This window comes from Pristis pectinata, chromosome 8 (assembly GCF_009764475.1).
Source record: "Pristis pectinata isolate sPriPec2 chromosome 8, sPriPec2.1.pri, whole genome shotgun sequence".
NCBI classification, from domain to species: Eukaryota; Metazoa; Chordata; class Chondrichthyes; order Rhinopristiformes; family Pristidae; genus Pristis; species Pristis pectinata.
In genome coordinates this window covers 6,391,995-6,411,817 of record NC_067412.1, presented here as the reverse complement: position 1 = coordinate 6,411,817, position 19,823 = coordinate 6,391,995, and the positions used below count along the sequence as shown (strand labels likewise).

At 41.9% G+C, this 19,823-nt stretch overlaps 1 long non-coding RNA gene across 1 annotated transcript in view; it reads right to left on the bottom strand.

Annotated features, from left to right (window-relative positions):
* Positions 1 to 18,044: 18,044 nt before the first annotated feature.
* Positions 18,045 to 19,823, bottom strand: part of LOC127573892 (uncharacterized) — a 40,925-nt gene continuing 39,146 nt past the window's right edge. Inside the window, exon 3 of the long non-coding RNA XR_007956835.1 lies at positions 18,045 to 18,078. This is a non-coding gene — a long non-coding RNA (uncharacterized LOC127573892). The remainder of the gene's footprint in view (positions 18,079 to 19,823) is intronic.

Here is a 19,823-nt window from a genome sequence, read left to right as displayed (position 1 = left end):
AGACTAGATTGGAAGAAGTGCTTCACATGGAAGGACTTCTTACATCCCTGGATGGTGGGAAGAGGTAAAAGGACAGGTGTAGCATCTCCTGTGGTTGCTTGGACATAGCTACCAGTCTGCGTCTGTGGCAAGTACTCAGTGAACCAACGCAGTTCAAGAATAAAGAAGAGGTACTTGATGCCTAAGCAGGATTAAAGATGGATAAATCCCCAGGACCAAATGAGATTTATCCCAGGCTTCTGCAGGAGGCAAGGGAAGATATTGTCAGAGATCTGGCTGAGATTTTTAAATTTTCGCTGGACATAAGTGAGGTACCAGATGATTGGAGGACAGCAAATTTGGTCCCCCTTTTCAAGAAAAGCAGCAGGGGAAAGCCCAGTAACTATATACCTCAGCCTGAAGTCAGTGGTAGAGAAGATACTGGGAAAAAAATTCTTAAGGAGATGATTAATGATCTCTTAGAAAGGCGAGGACTAATTGGAAATGACCAACATGGCTTTTTCAAGGGCAGATCCTATCTGACCAATTTGATTGAATTCTTTGAAGAGGTGACAAAATGTATCAATTTCAGGGCAGTAGATGGGATTTATATGGACGTTAGTAGGGCCTTTGACAAGATTGCCTAAGGGCTCTAACCCTTTTAGCCAAACTGGATCCAAAATTAGCTTGGCTATTGGAGACGGTAATGGTAGAGGTTTGCTTTTGTGATTAGATGCCTGTGACTAGTGGTGTCCCACAAGGGTCAGTACTGGGGCCCTAGCTGTTTGTGATGTGCACGAATGACTTGGATGTGGGAGGCATGATCAGTAAATTTGCGGATGACACCAAGTTTGGTGGAATTGTTGATGGTGCGGAAGGTAGTCTTAGGCTGCAGAGAGATATCAATGTGCTGGTGAAATGAACACCAGTTCATAGATTTAGGCATGGGCTGATATGGCAAATAGCATTTTATGTCAGAAAAGTGCCAGGCAATGAACATCTCCAAGAGGGAGTCATTGAATGGCATTACCATCTCCTCGTCTGCTACCATCAAAATCGTCAAGGCGTACAGCATGCTTGCCTTCATCAGTTGGGACGTTGAGTATAAAAGTCGGGAAGCCATGATGTAGCTGTATAGAACCTTGGTTAGGCCACGTTTAGACTATTGTGTGCAATATTCTGTTTGCTGCATTACAGGAAGGATGTGGAGGCTTTGGAGAGGGTACAGAAGAGGTTTATCAGGATGTTGCTTGAATTTGAGAGAATTAGCTAGAAGGAGAGGTTGGACAAACTTGAATTGTTTTCTGTGGAGCTTCGAAGGCTGAGGGGAGACCTGATGGAAGTATATAATAATATGAGAGGCATAGATATGGTGGATAGTCTTTTTACCCAGGTTGGAAATGTCAAATACTAGAGGGCATAGCTTTAAGGTGAGAGGGAGAAAGTTTAAAGATGTGTGAGGCAAGTTTTTTTTTCCACACAGAGTGGTGGGTGTCTGGCACAGGCTGCCTCAGGGTGGAGCGGTAGTGTGGTGGAAACAATTCCAATAGTGATGTTTAAAAAGCATTTAGGGACACACATGAACATGCAGGGAACGGAGGGATATGGATTATGCAGGCAGATGGGATTAGTTTATTCATCGTCACCATACGCATAGTCGAAGGGCCTGTTCCTGTGCTGTACTGTTCTATGTACTTTTTCAATTTAAATGGCATCCTTCCTGAAACAATGTAGATAAACATTTTCAGATATAACTGTCACTTTCTATACACAAATACTCATTTACGTTAATCATTTATCTTTTTCTTGTTATATTATTTGACAGTAATATATTAAGTAATCAGATACATCACACAAATTGCTAAATTGTTCTTCTGGTGCAATATAGGTGCCTCTTATCCAGAGATGAAGACAAATAAGGGCATTCTGTTCAGATAGCTGTGGTACCCTGTAGACAATCAAACTGACCTTTCAGAGTGACTTTCTGTGGGGAAGAAAAAGAACTTCTGAGAGCAAATCAAGGCCACTTGGAGGTTTTTAGGAGCATAAGGCCACTTTAAATGTGGTATGTAAGAACACAAACTGTCCAGATCTCTCTCAATCTCTTTCACTATTCCACCAAATAAGGAGGAGTTTTATCCTTGGATTCAAATGATGCAGACATTTACTGTTAATACCACCTCCTCCTCCAGTCAGCAGCTGTTACTCAGAATAATTTTCATAACACAATTGAAAAGCAACTTTGAATCGTAGATGAAAGATTGAAGAGAAGGGGATGATGTGCTCAGTACTCTGATGGCTAGAGAAATAATTTAGTTAAAAAGAAACAACTGCAAATGTTGTTAGTCTGAAATTAAATCTGATGATGCAGGGTGGACACAAATGTGTCATTGTCTTTAAGAAAAAAAGTATGTGAGAACCCTTTGTAGCATTGGTAAAGTGAAATATGAGTCATCCCTGTAATAGGGTTGAATGAAGCAGGGAAGAAAACAAGCATTCTTGGAAGAGATGTGATATTAACTGAAGTAGTACACAAAAATGTTGTGAAAATAGTGATGCAAAACAAATCGAGAAAATGTTGAAAATACACAGTTCATTCACTATCAGGAAGAATGCATGTTTTACGTGTGGGCCATATGCTAAACTGAAAGACTATGCACCAGAACTCCATCAGCAGAGAGCTGTGCCTGGCCACCATTGGCCAAGTACAAAGTGCCATTTTGAATGTGTTTTCTGAAGCGGACCTGATGTGGCAAGGCCATCTGTAGGCCATGCATAACTTCATGCCAAGGAAGTGCCAGAGCCAGAGTAAGCCCTGCCCAAGAAACGAGAAAAAATTCAATAGCTGGCTCAAGCCAGACTGTTTGTCCTGTCAAAAACTATGAATGTTTCTGAATATCCTTGTCATTCAGAACATTCAAAGGCTTTTAAAAATGAACCAATGAAACATCTGTTACATTTTTTTAAAATTTAAAGTTGAAAAATTACCTGAAACTTACCTTGGACCCTCACGGTTCCTCTTGTTTGGAGAGACCAGTTCTGACTGGCACAGGTTCAGTGGGATGATTGCTGCAAGTTCACTTTCTGCTGCTGGACTCAGTTGGGTCCGAGTCAAAGCATAGTCAGGAAATTGCTGGCAAAGAGCGGCCAGCAGGTTACGAACCTTCACGTTTGCATGGGAAACCCCATTGTAATGGCACTTGGAAAAATATCTTCAGTTCTGCAATGAGCTGCCAACATTTTCTTGCAAGTCCCTGCCCGGTGAACTCAAATGCAGACAAAAAGGCAGAACGCAATAGAGGAACAGAGGGCAGAAAAATGCAATGAGCAGAAAAATATGGCATTGCTGTCAATGTCACAGTAAAAGTTAATATATTAAATATTTAGCAAAAACTACATAATAGCAAAAATCAGTGCACATTAAGTTTCTGCAAGTAAAATCCTTCATTTTATTTGAAAAGTTCTAATGACTTTATTTATAAAATTGTGATTAGTTGATTTTTAACTGCAAGTGGATATTATTGAGGCTGTTTTGCGTGTATTTTTAAGGAGTGACAGTCAAATAGATTTTATTGGTGCCTTCTATAACCTAATAATTAGAATCCACTGGTATAATTTTGCATGTGCTTAACCAGTAAAGAATCTATAAAAGTTAGATAAGTGATTGCCTGAAACAGTGTTGGACAAGATAGTTATAGACCAAAGGAGCACAGGTGCAGTGCTACAAAGGGGAAAGCTTTAAAAGAGACTGCAACTTTACTGTCTATTACTATCTCAAAAGCATTGTAACAAGTTGTATGCATTTGGATCTAGCTGTTTTAGTTGTATTATTACTTGTAAGTATAAATTCTGTCATTTTTGACTGGAAAAGTTTCACCCATTTAATCTGAAAGCCAAAAATCAAAATGTATAGTAATTTGTATTCCTGAAAGAATGAAAGATGATTTTTAATTTTAAACATCAATTTTTATGAATTGAAACTGATATTTATAAGATTTTCTCTTTGCTACTTTATGTAAAGATAGTTTGCATTAAATAAACGATGGATGTCAATTATTCAATAATTGCCGTTTATTACAGTGCCTTAATATAGCAAAGCAACCTACAGCGACTCGTGTGTCAATATTTTATAATAATAGGGCCTGATGGGATATACTCCAGGTTATTGAGAAAGGCAAGAAATGAGATTGCTGGGGTCTTGTCTAAGATCTTTGTGTCTTCTCTAGCTACAGGCAAGGTCCTGAAGGACTGGCGAGTAGCTAATGTTGTTTTGTTGTTTAAGAAAGGGAAATAATCCTGGTAACTATAGACTGGGGAGTGTCATGTCTGGTAAATAAGCTGTTGGATAGGATTCTTAGGGATGGAATTTATGAGCATTTGAAGAGCCATGGCTTAATTAGGGACAATCAGCATGGCTTTGTGTGGGGCAAGTCTTGTCTTACTAACTTGATTGTTGAGGGTAGAGTTGTGGATGTTGTATTTTAGTAAGGCATTTGACAAAGTTCCTCATGGTAGGCTCATCCAGAAGACTGAGATGCATGGAATCCACGGTGACTTGGCTTGTTTGGATTCGGAATTGGCTTGCCCATAGAAGACGGTAGTGGTCGATGGGACTTATTCTGGCTATAGCTCCGTGACTTGTGGTGTTCTGCGAGGATTCGTATTGGGACCTTGGCTGCTTGTGATATGTATAAATGATTTGGATGAAAGCGTGGATGGGTGGGTTAGTAAGTTCACAGATGATACAAAGATTGGTGGTGGTGAGGATAGTGTTGAAGACTGCCAAAAAAACAGCAAGATATAGATCAGTTGCATATATGGGCGAAGAAATGGCAGGTGGAGTTTAATCCAGCCATCTGTGAGGTGTTGCACTTTGGGAGATCAATTTTAAAGGGACAGTACACAGTTAATGGCAGGACCCTTAACAGTGTTGATGTACATAGGGACCTTGGGGTCCAAATCCATAGCTCCCTGAAATGGCTGTACATTGAGAGGGTGGTAAAAAAGGTGTATGGCATGCTTGCCTTTATCAGTCAAGGCATTGAGTTCAAGAGTCAGGAAGTTCTGTTGCAGCTTTATAAAACTCTGGTTAAGCCGCATCTGGAGTATTGCGTTCCATTCTGGTTGCCCCATTATAGGAAGGATGTGGAATCTTTGGAAAGGGTGCAGAAGAGGTTTACCAGGATGCTGCCTGGATTAGAGGGCAAATCAGTTGGACAAATGTGGGATTGTTTTCTCTGGAGCAATGGAGGCTGAGTGGACACCTGATAGATTATGAGGGGTATAAGTAGACAGCCAGTAACTTCTTTTCCCGGGGATGAAATGTCTAATACTAGAGGACATGCATTTAAGATGAGAGGTAAGTTCCAAGGAGATGTACAAGGACAAATTTTTTTTTACACAGAGGGTTGTGGGTGCCTGGAATGCACTGCCGGGGCACTGCCGGGGTGGTGGTGGAGGCAGATATGATAGAGACGTTTAAGAGGCTCTTAGGTTGTCGCATGAATATGCAGAGAATGGAGGAATATGGACTTGTGTAGGTAGAAGGGACTAGTTTAGTAGGCTTTTAATTACTAGTTAATTAGTTCAGCACAACACTGTGGGCTGAAGAGCCTGTTCCTGTGCTGTAGAGTTCTGTGTTCTATAAAGATTGAGGTCTAGGCCAAAATAAAGTGTTTTACAATGGAGGTGTGGTGAGAGGGCAGGAGAATGTTAACTTTTTAGTAATAGTTTGTTATTGAAAATAGTGCTTAACCACAAGTTAGAATATATATCTCAGGCAAGTGGATCGTATCCACTTTGAATTTAAAGACCCAGCATCGAATCTCTTTCTCCAACTGGTTACTTGCTGCTATCCACTGATTTGTTTATAAAAATGTGCCTTGAGTTTTCATTTACAATTAATCAATTTTATTTACTAGGGCACAGCTTCAGTTCTACAGCGCAGATCTGACAATGAGGAGTATGTGGAGGTTGGAAGACTAGGGCCTTCAGACTATTTTGGTGAGTGTTTACTTCAAGTTTGTGTCCATAATAAAGTTAAGGGCTTGGTTGTTTTCTTAAATCTGTTAAATTGTTTAACTACAACGTGTAACTTAATAAGGGTTTTGATGTGTAATGATAGTACATTTTATGCTTTCCCCCATTACTCTGGTTGTTTTTAAAATTGTTGGTAATAATTTTTAGACAAAATTTAAAAGAAATGCAGAATTGGTCACAAACTGGTTAATGTAATGGGCACAAGATGAATTGTGTTTTACTAGCTGTGGATTTGTCACTTAAAAGCATTTTATAAAGCTGTGAAACAACTTAATAAAAAGATCTCTTAAAAAATGCTAGTACGTTCTAGCTTAACAACAAAAAAATCTAGAATCTAAATCATTAAATACCTTCATTGTCATTCAATTCTGATTTAATTTTGTTTGTTTCCCTTGGAATAACCCATATAGATTCCAATGGAGGATATTGGTGGACTTTGAAAATTCATAAATGTGCAAACAGTGGTCCACTCCAACTAAATCTACAGCAACATTCACTCACTCAATTACATTCTGTAAACTGTAGCATTGCAGTGTGTTGAATTACTTAACTGACATCTGTAAGCTCTTAGACATTCATCTGAAGGCAAGCAGACACCGTTACACAAAGAGCACAGGAAAACCATTTCTGATACGCTTGTAAAACATGCAAAACTCTAAAGTAATCAAATTTTGTCATTGCCAGTCAGTTCTCAGGTTTGTCTGTGCATTAGTACCTTTGAAATCAAATATTTCTGTATTGGTGCTAATGATTAGCAGCTTGGGGTAGAAATTGGACTTTGTTGCATCTCTTTTATGAATGTAAAATTGGTCAATTTCAGGGACCAAAGTCCCTCACCCAAAGGATGCCTAATACTTGATTAGCCACCTGAAATAGTTGTTTGGGTCCAACCCTTAAGTATTTCAATGCCTGTTTTTGGGTCACTTTGTTGTTGAATGACGTGAAACAGGATTGGGTCTGATTTATCTGAAATTCTTGCCACCAAAAATTGTGGTGGTACTTAAAAGCAAAGTTCTCATATTCTTATTTTTCCTTTGACCCATTGTGGCTACGCCAGCCCTCCCAATCTCTCACTTACTTCCCTATTATCACATGCCCATCACTCCCACCCCCCCCCCCCGCCCGCCTTAAATTCTCCATTCACCCATACACAAGGAGCAATTCACAGTAGCTAATTAACCTCCCACTGACACATCTTTGGGATATGGGAGGAAATAGGAGCATCTGGGCAAAGCCCACAGTATCGGCGGGGGGGTGGGGGGGAGGAGGAATGCGCAAACTCCATGCAGACCCCAAGTCCGTTGCTTAAGCCCCACAACTACAGCTGACTTCACTCAGATGGGCCCAGCAGCCTTTGTGTGTAGTGCATCATTTGCATAGCAAAACATTCTATGCGGCATGCAAATAAATATCCAGAAACCTGCAATGCCCACAGAAAGTCCTTGGTCAAGTTTAGCACTCAAGTTTTCCATTAAATTCCATCATGGGGGACACAAAAATATGGTGCTATGCAGTTGAATGTCAAGCCAATACTTTTTTTGGACTTGCCCTGGAGCTTGCCCTGGAATCTATGCAAATTTATTCTTAAAGGATGTCCATAGCTGCACAGATTTGTTCAAATCATAAGAAATGAAAACCCACATCTAATATCTGCCCTAGAAGCTTCAGATCATCCTGGGTGTCTACAGCACCACAGATTCCACCAGGAGGCACTAAACAGCAATCAAGAACATCGACCTTGACTGATGGCACTCACTCCTTTCCCCCTTCAAGCAGGTTACAGAGGGCATAACAGCATTCCCTTTAAGTAATGCACTAAGGCTAACTGATTTGGTGTAGATTAGAGGAAGTAAACCTGGCCGTTTTATTTACAAGGCTCAACATAAAAATAAAATTGCATTTTAAATTACTTTCAACACTGCTGGGTAGTTTTCTCTCCTGTGCTTGTTTTGAATTCCAGCTCCAGTTCCAACCCCTTGGTGAATTTTAAGTTGAAGATATTAAGCAAAGGAACATGGAAAGCTCACAGGCACCCTAACCCAAGCTAAGCAGGTGCTCCCAACTTTTAATGGCCTTTCCCAGTTATCTAACCTACTGGAGGTCAATTCAGCCTTACTTTAAGCTGAATCGAAAAACTCAACAGGGATTGGACTTCATATTTGCACTTGATGATGTAACAGGAAATCCAGTAAGGCCATAGAATACAGGCAGGGTATGTTTGGTGATACTTGTCACATAAATGCAGTCCAACCTAATTTCTCTGCTTTTCTTAAGTCCAAGTTCCTGAACCCACCAATTAGTTGTGCCAGATATTCTTCTTAAACTGAAACAGCTGATTATAATTTATAATGGCCGAGTGTTGATTCTAACCACCTTGTTAATATTTAGGTGAAATTGCTCTTCTGTTGAATCGGCCGCGAGCTGCAACTGTAGTTGCGCGTGGTCCACTGAAATGTGTCAAGTTGGATCGTCCACGCTTTGAACGGGTTCTGGGTCCATGCTCTGAAATCCTCAAGCGGAACATTCAGCGATATAACAGTTTCATTTCTTTAACTGTTTGAAACTCTTGGATGGAATTGCTGCCCTTGTGTTATCTTGTGCACTTGAACTTGATTTGTGTTGCATAGCTTTATGCAAATAAATTGCATATTACATGTTATATGTAAGTAACATTAGAAACAAACTTAACCAATTTTGAAAGGCCATTAGACACAGGCTGGCCACAAAGTAGGGCTTTCTGTGAACGAAAGCTCTAAAACTTGTCGCATTTTGTAAGTGATATTTAATAATGGATTCCAGTTTATTGCTTAATCTGCTACAATAAGACAATACACCATCTAAATAAACTTGGAGGTGGCCAAGTACATTGCCAGTTAATGTATCTTGTTTCTCTGTTTATAGCTGTTTCAAAAGATGTTGCTCGTCAATTGCATACATCAGATGATTTGAAATTCTGAATCTTAAAAATTAATGGGTTATAATGTTTTATTCTTGACCAGCTGACTTTGATCATGTGTAAAGAACGAGAATGTTCCACTGAGTGGCCAATTTTAATTATTGCATTTACTTGGAAAGACATGAGCTACTGTGACACAGTTGCACGCTTAAGAGTCAAGTTAATGGAACATTCTTCAAATTTGTGAGTTTTCTTTCTGTGCATATTCAAGCTTAGGGTCAAGTCTTGTTTATTATTTAAACATACATCCTTCTTTCTAGCTTACTCTGCCAGAAACCTCAGTCTTGTCAGTGAGGACTTGCAAGGTGTGGCAGGCATTTTTATTTGTGTGCACTGAAGTATAGTCATAGAGTGGGGGGTCCTCAATCAGCTCTGCTTTCCACTGCAGTCTAGATGATCTTGCAGCTGTTCCTGAGGCCTTGTACACCAGTATTTAATATGTAGAAACAAGTTTCGGAATCTTGAAGTCTTTGTGGTTTAAAAAAAAGTCCAAAACAAACTTCACAATGAAGGTTTATGATATTTTGTGTAGTCTTATTTTACACTTTTATTTATATTTTTTTAAATTAGCTATTTTTATTTTATGAAGCTTTGGTCTGATAGCAAGAACTTATTTAATTGCTATCTCCCTCATGTAGAAAGCAGATTTCACAATATTGCTTTCACTGCTGAGCTGCATATCCAGACATTTTGGCATGTCATTCAGTTTAAAAAGTTACTATTCTCCAAGTAATGTTATATTTTCTATCATTATATGTAATGCCTTTGCTTTCTCGTCAAATAAAGCATCCTCTGATATGTTTCTGTATTTCTGTTTTTATTTAAAAATAAGCACTGTTACAATTAACAGATTAAATCCTTTAAAGCATCCCTAAAACCATATATATCCATGTGACTGTGTAGCCATTGACATGCCTGATAGCTATAGCTTGGACTGAATATGTCATATAGCATTACACAGATGTGGACAGCTCAGGAGGGGCAGGTAAGGGATAGCATTCTATGTTTACCATAGAAACTGGGGTGGTGATTTGCAGTAGTGTACAAGTTACTTCCCCTCCCCTCCCCATTTTAGTAAGATGTCTCTCTTAGGTTTTAAAATACATTCAGCTTTTACAGTATAAATTGTAAAGGGGGAGGGGTGGGAATCATGTTTTGAAACCTATTTATTCCATTAATAATGTACCATGTTATATTTTATAATTTCACTGCTGTAACATCAGTCATATTTAAGCAAACATGAAAATACAGACATCATACATTTGGCATATTGAAGAATAAACCAAATGATGTCAAGCCTACTATATGAAACAAGCACACCAGTGAACAAGTCACATTCCCCAATCACCTTTTAGCCTCTTCTAAAAATACAAAGAAACCAATCTTGAAAATCAGAACATCGATTAACTTTATAGGAAGTAGTTTTGTAAATATAAAAATGCGTATGCACACTGGTGAGAGGTTATTTACAATTATTTTAAACCCCAGTTATTTCCTTGTTTCTCTCTCGCCAGGGCTGAATGCAGATAAATACTTCACTGATTCTTGGGTGTAAAATTCCTCTCCTGCAGTCCATCTCCTGTTAACGTTGAATTCCTTGCATGAGCACAGTGCATAATAACAAAATGTTGCCTCATCAATTGGTTTTAATCCTACAGTGCTCTGAACATTATTTTCTTTTTCCTTTTACAGCTTCCTGTAAAATGATCTGTAAGATTTGTATGTTAAATTTAATAGTTTATTGAATGGCTTAAGGATCTGAGGTACAGATATTGCAAGGTACATTATCCTGCATTGGGTCCAGTGAAATCAGATCTATTAATCTCACATTTATTTTTAAATTTGAGAAGTCAACTATGCCGTTCTTAAAATTGTGTAGGTAATTTAGACCTTTGTTGTGGTCAAAACCTGCTGAGTGCCTTTATTTCATACAATGTATGCCTATACTCAGTGACAAAATAACATGTCAGTTTGCACCAGAAAGCTGTTTAACAATTAATACATGACATCTGTATGGTTTGTAGACCAAAGATGCCACATGAGGTATTTTGTGATGACTTTTTGCTCCTCTTTGTTTATTTTTTACATTCTATATGTTCCTAAATTCCTGTTCCAGCTGAAGTGTCCTATCTTTCAATCTCATTAAAAAAAATTACTTTTTTTTGGTGTACACACTTTGTACAAAAGGAACAGAATCCTCATCATTTTCTTGTCGATATCTCATCAGCCTAGGCTCATGGTCTTTTCTGAAGGTCATGGTTTTGAGTCTGTCCCAGACCATGTGGTATAATCTATGCTGAATGTTTAATTAAATGTTTCGGATGAATTGCAATTCATTGTTTTTAGCGTGTTGCCATTTAGAATATTCCTTACTGGGTCCAAAGTAGATGTCCTCACTTGAAATCCCATTTGCCAGTCTTACCCATTCACTCAGTTTAAGTGTCTCCAGACAGCAAAGATGGGAAGCAGACACAAGATTTTTAGGAGTCATAGTCACAGAGCAAGACAGCATTGATACAGGCCCTTCGGCCCAACCAGTCCATGCCAACCATGGTGCCCATCCAGTTAGTCCCAATTTCCTGCATTCGACCTATATCCCTCCAAGCCCCGCCCCTCCATGTACCTATCCAAGTGCTGCTTAAATGATCCTATTGTACCTGCCTCACCCACTTCCTCTGGCAGCTCATTCCATGTACTCAGTACTCACTGCGTGGAAAAAGTTGCCTCTCAGGTCACTTTTAAATCTTTCCCCTCTCACCCTAAACCTATGTCCCCTTGATTTGGACACCCCTACCCCGGGGAAAAGACTGTTACCGTCCACATTATCTATGCCTCGTAATTTTAAACATTTCTGTAAAGTCCCCCTTCATTCTCCTACGTTCCAAGGAATAAAGACCCAGCCTGGCCAACCTCTCCCTATAACTCATGCTCTCTAGTCCTGGCAACATTCTCATAAGTCTTTTCTGCACCTTTTCCAGTTTAACCGTGTCTTTCCTATAATGATGACCAAAACTGTACACAGTACTCCGAGTGCGGCCTCACCAACGACCTATACAACTTCAACATAACGTCCCAATCCCTGTATTCGATGCCCTGACTGATGAAGGCCAGCGTGCCAAACGCCTTTTTCACCACCCTATTTACCTGACTCTGCTCCCAACGAACTATGCACTTGTACTCCTAGTTCCATTACACTCCTTAGTGCCCTACCATTCATAGTATAAGTCCTATGCTGGTTTGACGTTTCAAAATGACACTGAGTTCAGGAAGAACAGCATTGCTGAGGATGCACAGTCTGTTGATCATGTATGAAAATTACTGTACAAAAGCAGTTGTGTAAGATGACATGATTAGCTATGAAGAGTGCTGCAGAAAGATTAAATAGGTGCCTGATCACACTCGGTGACTGTTAATGTTGTTCCACTGCCCTGAGCTACCTGCAGGGAAGTGGAAGTGATTGGGGGAAGGCAGTGACATGTTCAAGGCTCATGGAGCAAGCGAGGATGAACACGGGACAATAATTGGTTGTGATGGAAATATTGCGTAGGGGTGCTTCAGTTGCGGTGAAGTGCCGTAGGTCACTCTGCAGTTGTGAAAGGTGATATGCTTGTGCAAGCTTTCTTTTGTATTTGAAAAGTATGTTGTTTTACGTTGGTGGTCTCAGTTAATAGTTCAAAAATCCTGTTCCTAGGAATAAACGGCTTAAAGTTCTCTGGCACTCTTCCCTTGAAGAACACTATATGCAATTTAAAGATGTTCTGTACCACTGGAGGTCTAAACCTGTGGATTTTGTAAAATATATTTAAAACAGCGCAACGTGGAAATAAAGCCCAAATAAAAAGTTGAGTAAAACCATAAGGTACAAAATATTTTATTTAAATCAAATATAGTTATAAAAGTGATTTAAATTTTTGCATTTAGTTATGATTTCTTTGAAGGTGGAATAATTTTTGTTTTGCAAGCCCAGAGTATTGTGGATAATGCAAGGTCCCTCAGGTTTGAGGATAACTTGCTTTCATCACAGTGAAGACTGGAAAATACCTGGGGATGATTACTTTTGATCTAAGGTGGTTTTGCATACCAGCTGCCAAATGGTCATAACAGAGCAAGGTTTTAGTCAAGCGGCAAGGAGTCCAAGATGATTGGAGGCTCTGTTCCATGGCATGAATGTGCACGTGCTTACCCACACTCTGAACACATGCACCCTCCACACACAGGCAGACACAGTCTCTCATCCATGTCTTCCTCAACCCCCCTCCCTTTCTCAGCTCCAACTAGTTTGAACCAAACTTCAGTTCCAGCCACGGGTTTCATTATTTGGTCCTGCCATTTATTTTCCCCACACCCGCACCCCCTCTGCAGCTGTGGCACCTGATGCCAGCAGTCCAGCTCCCTGCCCACCCCAGGCTTTGCCCCCAGATCCTTGGGAAGATTCCAGAGTCTGCTGACAAGAAGCTTGGAGAGGTGGGAAGGTGTTGGTGGTGGGGGGAAGAGGCTGAGGCTGATTGGCAGGTGGGACAGTGATAGTGGGGCCTCTCCACACCCTTGACTGCCTTATTCCCTCCCTCCCCCTCAATTCCACTGTCGCTCGCCTCTTGTGACATCTGTGAATACAAATCTACCACAAATTGCAATCATTTAGCACTCTCCAAAATCGACTGCGTTCTTGCAGGATGCAGTGCAGCTGAATCCCCCTCCTTTCCCTCCCCAAGGCATGCAGAAAGGGAGGTGAGCTCTCTCCTATTGTTACATTTCACTCAGGTCAGAGTGACATTTCTTTGTCCTTGGGCTTGGCTTTTACTAATTTTTCCAGAGATCAAGTGAAACAAGCCTTTGTGAAATCCACGTTGATGCCCCACGTGGCAGATCCATCTGTGGGCGTGCATAATTAGATTACCTTTAAAAAAAATCCTTTACATTTAAGTTCAGTGTGCTTGATTCATTTGTGAGTATTTGATGTGTCATAAATATTCCCTCCCGTCTCCTTTGTTTGGGGGGGGGGGGGAAGAGTAATCGCAGAAACAATGGCAACTGATGGAGTGAGTCAGAACGCCGTGAAGATTGTGATTATCTTCATGAGTTGTATCTTCCTGGCAAGGATGCTTCTAAATCTTGGCTCAAAATTGTTTGCACTCTGCTGGGTTTTAGAGGAGACCATACCCAGATTAAGTGGCCACTCAACACTGAGACTATTCTCCAGAGACCGATGAAGTAATCAGATCCTAATTCTATTCTTTTGTGTGTAAATGTGCAGTGGGGATTCTGTTGTAATTCAAATACACTCAAACAGGTTTTGTCCCAGGCTGTTCCATTCCAACCTGAAAGTTTTCAGCGGGAAGGACTCCTCTGCATAATTAGGTTGTGGAGTGCTGAATAATGACAATAGTGTATTTTGCAGATGAGATTAATGTACATTCAGTGCTATGGCAACATTACTGCCAGAAAAGGCAATTCCATGGTGTGAGGTCCTTTACCAATGTACATTTACCAGCAGCCTGAACCACTGCTCTGCCCAAATGCAGCTGTCAAGACCCCACTAACACCTTCTAGACACCTTCAAATTAATTACTGTTACATCATGTATATGGGTTCCTAGTACAGAACGTCCCTAACCTGTAATAGTTTGGTTCCGGAAGTCATTCTGTAAGGGGAATTTTATGTAAATTCAATTACGCAAAGTTCTTTTATACTTTAATGCTAACAGATTCTTATCCTCTCCTATGAATACATTGTTCTGCAAGTAAAATCATTACGTATTAAAAAACTAGAAATAAAAACACGAATTAGTAGAAAATAATTTAACAACCTCTCATCCATTAATTCCCATTGTTGTCTTGTTTATACAAAGGGGTGCTGGTGGTAGGATGCTGTCAAATTAATCAGGAGGATGGGTTGGGGATGGTGGTGTGTCGATGACTGGGAAAGCACTGGTTGCTGTTCCTTGTCTAGGGACGACTGCACTTATGGCCTCTACTTCCATTGTGGATGTCCTTGTAACAAGATAATTATGGCTGATCTTGCTGACCTTTGCAAACCTGGTAGCATTGGGGTTCATCTTGTTGAAGCATTGCAGTCTGGCGTCAAAGTGTTTGAATGCCTCTGCCAAGTCTTCCAGAGGACCTTTTGGCAGTTCAGCTTTGGGTGAATCACCTGCTTGGGTCTCTTCAGTCACCTTTGAATCTACGACTCTATTAAATACTCGCTCGTCAGTTGAGAGTGGGATTCCAGTGACTTCCATCTCCAGCTCGAGTTGACGAGCCAGCTTGACAGGCCACTTCCTGAAAACCCAAGACTGTGTGCGGACCAAGGGCACACTTTATCTCAGCCCCCATCTGTATTCATCAATCTGACCTCTGCCAAGCGTGCTGCAGTTCTTGATGGCTTCATAGACATTGAACCCTTTGCAAAATTCCCTCACACAGTCTTCCCCTTCTGTGGCCCGGATAGTTTGAGCAAACATCCTGTGCAGGTTATGCACCTTGAAGATTGCAATAACTCCTTGATCCAACAGTTGCAACAGGAAGGTGGTGTTTGTGGCACGTACATAACCTAATCCAAAAAATGGAGGGTGAGCAGGGTCATTGTCAAGGATTTTGAGGGGTATTCCATTGGCTTGGCAATACTCCTTCAATTGAGGGATTAGGTGGTGACAAAATTTGGCCTCGACTAGGGATGGTAACCAGATCGTCTAGGGGACAGCACCTACTAATCCCTTTCAATGTCTGAGGATTTTCAGCATAGCTCACTGGAAGGGCTGCACTTTCTCCCAGCAACTTTGTTATTTGATCCTCAGCCACTTTAAATCCAGGCATTTGTTTCTCCTCCTCCACAATGAATGGACAATGTGGCATTTTCTCCCAAGTGTCACAAACGCCTGCTCAGGCAAATGATCTCAGCCACACTTTCGTAAGTTCCTTGGCTGCCTCCTCATGAGCGCAGGGAGCCTTGCCACTCACTTTCACGTGATGCCAATTCACACAAGCCTTGAATCGACATGAGTGACTTGGGCGAAGGGCTGTGCAACTCTAGCGAGAGCCCCCATGGATCACCACAAAAGTTCTCCCCGTTTCACCCTTAGAACATAGAACTTAGAAAACCTACAGCACAATTCAGGCCCTTCGGCCCACAAAGCTGTGCTGAACATGTCCCTACCTTAGAAATGACTAGGCTTACCCATAGCCCTCTATTTTTCTAAGCTCCGTGTACCTATCCAAAAGTCTCTTAAAAGACCCTATCGTATCTGCCTCCATGTGACTGATAAAGATATCTTAATTAATCACAACTTGATTGTACAACGATAATGGAGAGCGATATTTTGAATAGTGCAATAAGAAATTTGCCTTTGAGAGGAAGTGTGGGGGAGCGGGGAGGGAGGGATGGAGGGAGAAGGGAGAGGGGCAAACGAGGGTGAGGAGACAGGATTACCGCCACGAAGCCGGCATTGAATTAAACTAAGCTCTGGTTTTACGTTAAAGAAGTTGAGCCCAGGTTCTGCACCAAGGGAGATGGGTCTTTTCTTACATCTGCCCCACCCCTGGTAAACATCTGGTCTCCCCTTCCCCATCTCTCTCCCTCCTTCAACCCCTTCTTAACTTCAAGGACCTTTAACCCCCTCCTGGACCATGAGGGTAGGCGGCACAGCACAGAAACAGGCCCTTCAGCCCAACTTGTCCATGCTGACTGAGGTGCCAACCTAAGCTAGTCCCTTTTGCCCATCCAGATGACAGGTCCCGACCCGAACTGTCGACGGTCCATTTCCCTCCATAGATGCTGCCTGACCTGCTGAGTTCCTCCAGCATCTTGTGTGTTGTTCCATTTTCGGGCGTTTGGCCCATACTTCTCTCAACCTTGCCTATCCCTGGCGTTGATTTCAACCCTCTAGCCACAGAATTAATCATTTTTTTCTATTTCTATAAACCCTTCAGTCATTGCTTGTGGATTTCATTGGTGCTGAACCATTCACATGTACTTTAATCCCTTGTCCTTCACTGTGGTGTTCAGAGTGGATGTAGTTAAACCCAAAGAACACAATATCAGTATTAATGTTTGCACAGTTCATACTGTGGCTCTGTATCAAATTCCTCCTCCAGTGTGATCACACAATTCCAACCACCTTTGGGCATGAAATCACTTCAATTTACCGAGCAGCTACATATACAGCGACTGCAACACAATAGGTAACTACACTCCCAATCCACATGGCCGTAGGTAGTTCCCGCTGATGTGTAAGTATCCATAAAAACTTGGGCAAACATTTTTACATGAACCTGGATTTGCTTACATCGAGTGTTGAGTGGACAGAGAAAATAATCCTTAATTTTAAAGTCATTAAGAATTCCGAACTGTAGAGAATGCTGAATGCACTCAGCAGGTCTGGTAACATCTGTGAGGAGCAAAACGGTTAACGTTTCAGGTTGTAAACTTTTATCGCAACTGGAAAAAGTTGCAGATATGTGAGATGTTGAGGAAGGAGTGGATGGGCAAGTCTGTGACACGATGGAAGGAAAGAGAGATTAAACAACAACAGGGATGATGATGCACAGACAAGACGGTATTGGGTCAATTGGGAAAAAAAGCTTGCTAAAAATGAGTGCACACGGGAAAGGCAAGTTCCCAGGAGTGAGGCTTGAACCATCCATTGGGTCTCAAATCCAATACAGGTCCTTGCCGGGTTACAAACACCTGACGTATGGACACCCCCATATGTACGAGCAAGCGTTTGGGAGACCAGCTGCTGCAAGGCTGCAGGCACTTTTTAATAGCTAGTCATTCAAGGGATGTGGGCTTCATAGGCTGAACCAGCATTTTATTGGTATTGGTTTATTATTGTCACTTGTACTGAGGTACAGTGAAAAAATTGTCTTGCATACCGATCGTACAGGTCAATTCATTACACAGTGCAGTTACATTGAGCCAGTACAGAGTAAAGTGTCACAGCTACAGAGAAAGTGCAGTGCAATAAGGTGCAAGGTCACAACAAGGTAGATCGTGAGGTCAGAGTCCATCTCATCGTATAAGGGAACCGTTCAATAGTCTTATCACAGTGGGGTAGAAGCTGTCCTTAAGCCTGGTGATATGTGCCCTCAGGCTCCTGTATCTTCTGCCTGATGGGAGAGGAGAGAGAATGACTCAGGTGGATGGGGTCTTTGATTATGCTGGCTCAAGGCAGCGAGAGGTATAGACAGACGGTGAAGGAACGGCGATATATTTCCAAATCAGGACGGTGCGTGGCTCGGAGGGCAACTTCCAGCCGGTGGTGTTCCTCGGGCTTCTGCTGCCCTTGTCCTTCTGGCTGGGAGAGGTGCTGGGTTTGGGAGGTGCTGTCTGAGGAGTCGCGGTGAGTTGCTGCAGTGCACCCTGTCGATGATTCACACTGCTGCTACTGTTGGATGTGAACGGGACATTTCCGCGTTCCTTCTCCCCCCTCCCACCCATGAACCGTGACAATCAGGGGGCAGGGTGGAGTCGAGCAGAGCAGGGAGCACTGAGCAGACTCACTCACTCACTCTGAGGCCTCTCTTCCTATGCCTGCTTGCTCTCAGCTGTCCCTGTGACCCTCTCCCACACACTGTATCTGTTCATTTCTGACATTAACAGTATGAACAGTTCTCAGGAACGGAACCCTGGGGAGTTCCTGTAACTTAACCACTTGGCCATCCTGGTATGATCTGAAATAATTAAACTCAAACGTTGATCTCAAGAGGGCAGATGGGTCCAGTTAAAAGATGAGGTGCAGTTCCTCAAACTTGCATTGAACCTTTCTGGAGGTCAGGGATAAAGTTATACCGTCGAGAGTGGGATAGGAAATTAAAGCGGCAGGTGATTGGAAGCTCAGCGTCGCTGAGTGGAGATGATCTGTAAAACACTGAGAGGGCTTGTGATAAGAAATGATGGAAATACTCAGCAGGTCAGGCAGCATCTACAGAGATAGGAAAACAGAGTTAATGGTGTCACACAGCAATACAGCACGGATACAGGCCCTTTGGCCCAACTAGTCCGTGCCGGCCATGGTGCCCACCCAGCTAGTCCCAATTCCCTGTGTTCGGCCCGTTCCCACTCCCCACCCCTCCATGTACCTATCCAAATGCTTCTTAAATGAGACCATTGTACCTGCCTCACTCACTTGCTCTGGCAGCTTGTTCCATACACTCACCATCCTCTGCGTGAAAAACTTGCCCCTCAGGTCCCTTTTAAATCTTTCTCCTCTCACCCTAAACCTATGCCCCCCCCTAGTTTTGGACTCCCCTACCCTGGGGAAAAGACTGTTACCGTCCACCTTATCTATGCCTCTCATAATTTTAAACACTTCTATAGGGTCGCCCCTCATTCTCCTACCTTCCAAGGAATAAAGACCTCGCCTGGCCAACCTCTCCCTATAACTCAGGCCCTCGAGTCCTGGCAACACCCTCGTAAATCCTCTCTGCACTCCTTCCAGATTAACCACGTCCTTCCTGTAGCAGGGTGACCAAAACTGTACGCAGTACTCCAATATTTCCATTAGCTGACCCAAGCTAGGAATAGTTAGGAGTCAAATATGTTTTATTTTGCTGAGAACTGGGACGGGCAGATTGAACAAGGATCCTCCGTGAAAAGGTGAGGAGAATGAATGATGTGAATGAGTGAGAGAAGGAGAGAAGGCTTGGTAATCACAGCTGGTCAGCCTGAATAAGATGAGTAAGAACACAGGAAAGAGTAATAAATAAAAATGCAGGAGCTGGGAGATATAAAATACCGCAGTTGCTAGAAACCTGAAAGAAAAGAGAATGCTACCCAAAAGAATACTCAGGAGGTCAGGCAGCATCTGTGGAGAGTGGAAGAAGAATTAGCAGTTGGTGAACTTCCATCAGAA